The sequence below is a fragment of the Myotis lucifugus genome, unplaced genomic scaffold (genome assembly GCF_000147115.1).
Source record: "Myotis lucifugus unplaced genomic scaffold, Myoluc2.0 scaffold_345, whole genome shotgun sequence".
NCBI lineage: Eukaryota > Metazoa > Chordata > Mammalia > Chiroptera > Vespertilionidae > Myotis > Myotis lucifugus.
The window spans coordinates 277,860-285,127 of NW_005871393.1; the positions used below are offsets into that span (position 1 = coordinate 277,860).

Consider the following 7,268-nt stretch of genomic DNA (forward strand, 5'->3'; position numbering starts at 1 on the left):
CCTTTTCTTCCCTCATCTCCTTCCCCTCCCTACCCCACGCAAGGAACCGAATTTGGTGTTTATCATTTTACTAAATGTTTTCAACCTTTGATATATGTGTGTTTCACTCAACGAACTACTATACTTTAAAAATTTTACACAATGCAACAAATAGCTAACATTTATTGAGTGGCAGGCACTATTCTAAGTGTTTTACTTGTATTACTTCCTTAAATCCTCACTATACCCCTACATATAAATCCTATGATGACCCCCAGTTTGCAGGTGAGGACACTGAAAGGTGGCACCATTTACCCAGGATCACACAGCTTGCAAGTGGTGGTGCCAGGATGGGACCCCAGCAGTGGGTCCCTAGCCACACACCAGATCATGGTGCTACACAGCCTCCTGTTCTGCAGCACATTGTTTGTAATTGCTTGTACAATGCTGGTCCCCCCAATTTTTGTTTTTACAGATATACCTAAGTTAATAGAGCTCTGGTTCAATAATTTAAGCTATTATGAAAATATGATTAGTTTCATTGTCTGTTAATGGACATTGTTTCCTGTTTTTCACTTTACCATCAGTTCTGCTACATTTTGAACAAGTCTCCTTGTTCCACCTGCTCTTGACCTTGGGAAATTCTACATCATGAACGCTCAAATACCATTTCTTCCCTAAACACAGGCAAAACTAATCTTTCTCTCTTCCAGAATCTAATAGCATTTGGCTGCAGAGCTAGGAATGGAGTATATGTAGGTGTGTATATAGCTCTTCTGTTTCTCCCATTGGACTAAACTCCTGGAGGGCAGCATCCTGAACTATGCACCTTTGGATTCTCTGTGCTTACTACTGTAGTAAGTAGTTGTTGATATTTCTTGTTCTCACAGAAAACATGCATGTAATGGGGGCTGAGGAGTGAGACACAGATTCAGAATCAGTTTGGAAGCCAAGAAGACACTTGCACTCAGGTTTTGTTGGCCTTCGTAATTTTCAGCGAGGTTCTACAGATAAATAGATCCTATCGTGGGTTTGCTTTAACAATCTCAACAATATACCAGCCTGCATCGGCCTGCACCTCAAATACCTGCTTTTGGTGAAACACTTACACATGCACACAAATACGCAGGTGCAAGGATCTTCATGCAGAGCTGCCAGTAATAGCGAAAGTGAAAATCACCTAAATCTCTATTAATAAAGAAAAATTTGATGGCATATTCCATATTACAGTCATTGAGAGAGTGAGGCAGACACATTTGTACTAACTCACTATGATCCCATATGTATGTAAAACTCCAAACCAATATGTATTTAATTTTTTATTTTATTTTTTAAAAAATCTTCATTGTTGAAAGTATTACATATGTTCCCTTTTTCCCCCAGTGACCTTTTCTAGCCCATGCCCATCCCTGCCCCACGCTTTCCCCACCCTATTTTCTGTGTCCATGGGTTATGCATATATGCATACAAGTTCTTTGGTTGATCTCTTCCCACCCACTGGCCCTCCCACGCCTTCCCTCTGATATGTATGTATATATATACATGATTGGAGACATGCACAACCAGCTGCTGACAATGGTTAACTCAGAGGAAGGGTGTGGGGGGACAATGTGAAGGAAGGTTTGGGGCTGTGCACCTGTGTAAAGGTGGAGTGAAGGTACAGTGACCACCATACTGTAAAGGTATCTTAAGACCAAAAAACAAAGCAGGCAAATTCATTGAATATAACAGAATTTATTGTAAGGTAATTTACTTACAGGGAAGATTGAGTCGGGATAGAAAAGACGACTCAGTAGTCTACACAGATTACTCTCCCCTGCTCTACAGTTGTTACAGTAGATGTTTTCTAGTACAGCTGAACTACTAATGATTGACAAGGCGAAGGGACAAAGAATGTAGCTTGAGTCAGGAACCATACCTCCTGGTGGTCTTATGATGGATAATTGCTTACAATCGATGCCAGTACCTTGTTTGATATTTATCTCGGTTGCTATGCCATTCTGGCCGTTTACTGACAGGAATCTTGGTTACAGGATACAGCTAATCATTAACTATGAGGCTTTGGTGCTGGCTGAGACTCAGCATGGAAACTAGGGGGAAATTAGAGGACACACAAAGACGGGGTCAGCTTTGTTAGCATCAACATCTATATAGTACCCCAAACATTATGAACTATATAAATAAAATGCCTATATATTGAGAAATGTATAATATAAATGTCTATATCTACAAACATGTATAAGTGTATATATTTAATACATTATGCATAATAAATGTACTATATGTAAGGTCCATAACTGTAAAAAATGTCATTGAAAATATTGAAGATAATAACATTCTACAGATGCTAATAAAATGGTTTTCTCTAGGTGGGTAAGACTTCAGCAGTTCTTTCTCCTCCTTTTATTTTTATTTCATAATTTCTTTTTCTGGGGCAGAGGCGTTATAAAGTATATTCTGAGGCCCTCCATTCTGTTCCCATCAGGAACCAAGGCTGAGAAGGAAGATGAGGTGGGAGAGGGGAGATTGTAACAGCACCCCTCCCAGGCAGGACCCGGTTAGTCGGAGACCAGACTTCCTCAGGTTGCGGATGGTTTTGTCCATGGCCTCGTCTTCGCTGGTGGTCCCACGCTGGGAAGCGTCCCATGTACTGAGGCTGCTAGTCAGGGAAGCCATTCCTGGACCTGAGGGAGAGCTGTTTTCAGGGGAGGACTACGCTTACAAATACACACGCAGCTCCTCGTGGGAGCTTCCTCCCTTCACCTCCAAGGGCAGCCACTCCCTGGGCAGGGCTGTGACTTCCTCCTGGCACAGCTGGAGGAGAGCAGCAGGGCTCCCACCCATCAAGTCACCTACTCCTGCCCACTGTGGTTCAAGGGAATGGCGCGGACACGAGGCCTGGAGGACTACCCGCTCCCGCGGTCTCCTGGTCACCAGCAGCTAGTCCTCCAGGCCGCGTGCTTCCCATCAGCTTTATTTCATAATTTTAAAAAATACTGTATGGATTGCTTCCAATAGTTCAAATTTTAAAATCTCTGAAACTGGGATGCATCCTACAATTACAATTGGGAGTGTTCTTTTTTTCTTAATGGTACACAAAATGACATGTTCAATCATTGATGGCATTTCTGGATTTGATGAAACATGGTAAACAGAAAGAAATGAGAAAATATGGTTGGGCTGGTGTGGCTCAGTGGTTGAGCATTGACCCAATGAACCAAGAGGTCATCGGTTCCATTACCTCAGATTCGATTGATTGGGGGCGGGGGGAGTGTGTGCAGGAGACAGCCGATTGATGGTCCTCTCTTTATTTTTTTGGGGGGGGTTCTCTCTTACCCATGTTTCTATCTCTCTATCCCTCTTCCTTCCTCCCTCTCTAAAAATCATTAAAAACACTTTTTTAAAGAGAAAATATGTTAAATTTATGTACCCCAAATCTCTGATATTTCCCCGTTCACCAAGGTAATTTGCTGAATCTTACAGACATTTAGCCCAAAATATGTGGTATCATTTTGGCTGGGAGAATCATTTCCCATTAACTTAGCAAGACTGTAGAATCAGTAAAACTCGATCTCTCTTGCTCAGAGTGAAGCATTTGCACAACAGGCTGTGATATGGGCTCAAGGGTGGGGAGATGGATACAGATATAACCATAGCAGAGTTCTTGCCTGTGACTGCCTGACAATCAGGTGGGAACACAGAAAGGGGGAGGGAAGGCATGACAAGAGATCTTGCTTCTGGGATTTCAGACCTAGAGATCCATACTGGAGGAAAGAGAGAACGAGGTGGAGCAGGATGAAAGTGTGCTAGGTGAACTGCCTCTCCCTGCCCCCGGTGGGGCTGTTCATGCTGTGTCGTCAGCAGTCCCTGACGCTAAGTATTTCCTCAATGAATGTGTTAGGGAGCAGCTCCCTGTGGCCAAGGCCTGTAGGTGCCACCCTTGTCTCTGGCACATAGGAGGCACTCAGAAAATAAATGAGGATAAAGACAGTGGTCAATAGATTCTAAAACAAAGTTGTTAGAAGTTGGTGGGTGCAGGAAGGGAAGGCTAAGGAAGGCAGTGGCCAAGCTTGGATGGAGTGGGACACAGAGCCAAGGGTAGAGAGGTTATCCACGGGTAGGAGGGAGGGTGAGTGGAATTGATGCCACCCTTCTTCCCATTTCACCACTAGGTGCTGTCAGACCTGCCAGACAGGTTCCCCAGAGTTAAGGGGAAGGAAAAGGGGTAGAGAGAAGGAAGGGAGGTATTCCCAACCTTTAGCAATAAGATTGCTGAACTGTCACTAACGGAAGGATGTGGAAACAGACAAACCCGAATTCTAGTCCCAGCTCTGCCATCTTAGCTATGAAACCTCACTATGTTGCCTTTCTTCTCTGTGCTTGTTTTCTCAGTGATCAAATGGAACTATTTTCCTGTCCTCTGTACCTCTCCCAATGAAGATCTGAATGAAGAAAAAAGCCTTTATGCTATTTTTATAGACAGAGATAGCCTTGTGTAGGAGGTCCCCAAAACCAGCCCCAGATTCAATGACTTGTTGAGGGACTCGCACGATTCAGCATATAGCTGTCCTCATGGCTATGATTTATTATTGCCAGAGAATACAAAGTGAAATCAGCAAAGGGAAAAGGCACATGGGGTGGTGTTCAGAGAAAAGTAGACCCACGCTTCCAGAAGTTCTCTCCTAGTGGCATCACACAGGATGCACTTACTTCCTCCAGCAACAAGTTGTGACAACACAAGTAAAATATTGTTGACCAGGGAAGCTCATTAAAGACCCAGTGCTCATTAGAGACTCAGGTTTTTTTTATTGGGGGCCAGTCACGTAGGCATCGTCTGCCTAACACACATCAAAATTCCAGGCTCTCAGAAGGAAACATGGTCAGCATGAACCCCATTGTTTGTACAAAAAGTTTAGGCATGGGCAGTCACGCTTATAAATTTTGGGAATGGTGGGAGCACTCCCGAAATTGAAGTTCGCAGACACCAGCCAAGGGCCTACTTACCAGCAGACTTTTCTAAGGATGGCCGTCTCAGCCAGCTATGTCCTGTTTGCACAGCCTGCTCGCTCATTACTCCCCAGGAAAAGAGTAAGAAGTGGTTGGCACTAATGTGGACTTGAAAAATGCTCAAACTGTCTGGGCGTGTGGACAAGGGATTGTAAGGCGGTCACAGATGTTCTAATTCCCAGGTCCCTGGGAGCCAAACGGGCTCTTTTTATCGTTTTCCCATAATTGGATTCAATGAGAGATCAGGCATGTGTCAGCTAAGAGAGCCATTGGAGTGGCAGCTCTTGTAAGGGTTTCCAGGCCAGCTTGGGAACCAGGAAGTCACCTCTGGAAGGAGCTTCAGTCAATTTCCCTGACATTGTCCTGAGGGTTAACTGGCTTCCAGCATACGTGAGGCTTCCAGAACATTCCCCAAAGGAAGTGGTCCTTCTTGTGTCTCCACAGTTTCAGGGTGCTGGTAATGGAACCTGAGTAGATCCCAGGACCCAGGAAGCCAAGCTTTGGAGCTGTGTAGCATTAAAAGAAACAGTTCAGCAAGAAAACTTTAATTAAAATAAATCATATCCTTATCTACATTTTTCAAAGAACTTTAATGAGGATATAATTCATTACCTACAGTAATTTTTTTCTTTTTTTTTTTTTAGAGAGAGAGGAAGGGAGAGAGGGAAACATTGATTTGTTGTTCCACTTCTTTATGCATTCATTGGTTGATTCTTTTTTTAAAATATATTTTTATTGATTTCAGAGAGGAAAGGAGAGGGTGAGAGAGATAGAAACATCAATGATGATCAGAGAGAATCATTGATCGGCTGCCTCCTATACGCCCCCCCACTGGGGATTGAGCCCACAACCCAAGCATGTGCCCTTGACTGGAATTAAACTCAGGACCCTTCAGTCCTCAGGCCAATGGTCTACTCACTGAGCCAAACCAGCCAGGGCTTCTCCTTCCCTTTCTTCACCATTCAGCCTTTCCCTGCCCCTCTATTCTTCCTCTTTTCTTATCTCAACCCTTTCTTACTTGAATCTCCTATGCCACTTCAGCAGCTGTCTTCCCAACTCATTACTCTATGTACCTAATGAATACACTAGTAGGTAGGGAAAAAAGGGAAGGTAGGGATGAAAGCTAATATCAGAATATTAGAGTAGCTAAGGGGGCAGAAAGAGGCTATAAATATTCTATGCATTGATTTTTGTCCCTCTTCTATGCATATATGTGAAAATTATCTCTAGAGAGCTTGTGTCAGGGATTATGCTGAGTGCTACAGGTAGCATCTCATTGAAACCTCAACCAAACTCATCATGCCTATTACACAGTTGATAAAACCGAGGCTCAGAGAGATTACTTGCCTAAAGTCATGGTGCTAGTAAATGGCAGAGCTGGGGTTTGAAGCCATGTCAGACTCCAAATGTGGCATGCTTACAGGATGAACTGAGATGTATTTGTGATCCAGTTCTCTAGGAAATGAAACATACCCCCTAGTTCTAAAACCCCGTGGAGGTGCTCTAACTCCAGGGACATGCCTGCGTCTTTCCCCTCCCCCCTTCTTCTCTCCAGGTGCATCACACCTTCACCTTTTTCTCTCCTAAGCTCCAAGGGCCCCTTCTTTTGCCTCAGTAACTTGTTTCCTGAGCCCATTTCTTCTACCACTTACTTCTTCTACCGCTGTGACTAACTAAACTTTCTCTTAAGAGAAAAACAAACAGAACACCACCGTGGAGCACTCTCTGATTCCTTCTATGGGGCTTTGCTCAACAGTCTAAATTTGTACAGTTAAACCTACACAATTTGCCTTTGTCCTCCATTGAGCTGTGCCTTTGTTTTCATTTCATGCAAGGCAAAATCACTTTAGAATTTTAGACTCCTTTAGTGCTTCATTCTTCCTTCTCTATTAATATGGAGAAAACTGTTAAGGTCTCTGTATTAATTTTCTATTGCTGTGTAACAAATCGAATTACCACAAACTTAGTGGTAATTTAGTCTAGCCATTGTGGCTCAGTGGTTGATTATCGACCTATGAACCAGGAGGTCATGGTTCAATTCCTGGTCAGGGCACTAGCCAGGTTGCAGGCTCGATCCCCAGTGTGGGACACGCAGGAGGCAACTGATCAATGATTCTCTCTCATCATTGATGTTTCTATGTCTCTCTCCCTCTCCCTTCATCTCTGAAATCAATCTATATATATAAAAGCCTAAGCGACTGTTAGACCGGTCAACAGAACAACCAGTTGACCGGTCGCTATGACACGCACTGACCACCAGGGGGAAGACGCTCAACACAGGA

The 7,268-nt window shown here is 43.7% G+C and overlaps 1 long non-coding RNA gene across 1 annotated transcript; it reads right to left on the reverse strand.

Annotated features, from left to right (window-relative positions):
* Nucleotides 1-1,693: 1,693 nt before the first annotated feature.
* LOC106699234 lies at nucleotides 1,694-5,544 on the reverse strand. Its single transcript, XR_002832225.1, has 2 exons — nucleotides 4,984-5,544; nucleotides 1,694-2,663 (listed from the first exon to the last, which is right to left on the reverse strand). It is a non-coding gene; the product is annotated as an uncharacterized LOC106699234 (long non-coding RNA).
* Between the last annotated feature and the right edge of the window lie 1,724 nt (nucleotides 5,545-7,268).